Source organism: Magnolia sinica, chromosome 6 (assembly GCF_029962835.1).
Source record: "Magnolia sinica isolate HGM2019 chromosome 6, MsV1, whole genome shotgun sequence".
NCBI classification, from domain to species: Eukaryota; Viridiplantae; Streptophyta; class Magnoliopsida; order Magnoliales; family Magnoliaceae; genus Magnolia; species Magnolia sinica.
Genome location: NC_080578.1, coordinates 34,486,508 through 34,488,683, shown reverse-complemented (window position 1 = coordinate 34,488,683; position 2,176 = coordinate 34,486,508).

Below are 2,176 nucleotides of genomic sequence, written 5' to 3'. Positions count from 1 at the left end.
CTAATTCCAATTGTGTTCTTTGAATCAAGTAAGATAGCATCTTGATAACTACAAGTGGATCCTTGACACTCTAGTTCCCACATTTAAATTCATAAGTTTTAATCAACATTATTCACCATTAATTATTCAGATTTCAATTTAGATCTTTTTCTAGTTCTAGTTATTTTCAGAATACGTACAAGTTTAATCCTTATGGATTCGACCTTGGTCTTACCGAGTTATTACTACATCACGACCCTACACTTGGGGTTATGAATAGTTAGCCTACAGAAAACCAACTAAAGTATCGTACGAGAGCCTCCAATGGGAGTGTACGCCATTAGGTTCTTGTGTAAGACCGATGTTTGTGGCGAGCCTATAGAAAACCACATAAAGTCTCTTATGGGAGTTATTCCATTTGTAGGATTATAAATGTTAAACGTTAACCTGATTTAAAACCTTCGATAGTAAAATCTGATATACTCACGGGTTGAGCGCGTCCTTGAGAGTGAAGTAGAGAAACCAAACCACTATACATGCTTATGTTTTGAATTGTCATTTGTGCACTTGTTTAATTAAGCTTACGTGATTAAATGTCTAATTATTTGTATGCATGATTAGATGAATGCTAAGGCTTGATAACGAGCATATCCCACACACACATATGCACACTATCATGTTTATAGACTAGTTACTTAATTGACATATCATTTATAGTCTATGTAATTTGATTCTCTATTGGCTTGGAAGCCTTATGGTCAATTGTCTTGCTTAGCTTAACTTACATACCCCCCCCCCCCCTTAAAACATAGCCTTCATTCTTTAGCTTTGTCAAGTTTTCACACACGCAGCCGTGATAATTCCATTACACCATTGGTGAATTTTCAGAATGTACCCCTGAAACTTTAACTCTTTATTTGTATGATCATCCCAAAGAAGAATATAGCTAGCTTTGGGCGTCCCCGCCTTATGTGACACGTGAGTATGATGAAAAGGATAAAAAGTTTTAAAGAATAAAAAATAAAAATAAAAAAGGAGATCCACTCATTCTCATGTGTGGTTTACTTTTGTGTATGGTATACGTCTTCTTCAACACCTACTAGATGATTAGATGTTAGGCCATCTTAATTCTCAAGTATTGGAATAGATCAGGGAGAGATTAGTTAACTTAAGATATTGGCATCATATGCAGGTGTGAACTCCACCACTTTTGTATATATGTGTGTGTGTGTAGGGAAAAGGTTCTATGCGGTCGAGCTCATGGGAACTTCCCATGAGGTCAAGTTGTGTGGACCCCACTGTGATGCAGTCAAACATCAACACCGTGCATTTGATGGGTCCCCTTTAAATTATGGGATACGCCAAAAATCAGCCGTATACGGAACTCAGGTGGGCGATACCATCTAAAATCATGTGAAGACGTGCCTAAAACATACAAAAGCACTTGGTGGGGCCCACCTGGAATTTGGATGCGTCTAAAACTTGGTATGACCCCTCATCCAAGTGGGACACACATAATGGTTGGGCTGGATTTGTGAACCACATATCGGTGGTCCCACAAATTATTATGGATGTTTTAATGGAGGGTAACCCCTCAAAACTTTTGTATATGGTGTGGCCCACACAAGTCATCGATTGGCTTGATTTTTAAGCCAAAGGCCCACCATGGAATGGTGCATCTGACTGATGGGGTAGATGTTCAACACGCATCATAGTGGAGCCCACACAGCTCGACCTCATGGGAAGTTCCCATGAGCTCGATGCATAGAGCCTTCTATGTGTCGAGCTCATGGGAACTTCCCATGAGGTCGAGCTACGTGGACCCCACCGTGATGCTTGTCGAACATCAACATGGTGCATTTGATGGGTCCCCTTTAAATTATGGGATATCCGAAAAATCAGCTGTACAAGGAACTCAGGTGGGCCATACCATTTAAAATCATGTGAAGACATGCCTAAAACATATAAATGTACTTAGTGGGGCCCACCTGAAATTTGGATGCATCTGAAACTTGGTCTAACCCTCATCCAAGTGGGACACACATAATGGATAGGTTGGATTTGTGAACCACATCTCAATGGGCCCAACAAATGATTATGAATGTTTTAATGGAGGGTAACCCCTCTCAACTTTTGTATGTGGCGTGGCCCACACAAGTCACTAATTGACTTGATTTTTAAGCCCTAGGCCCACCAT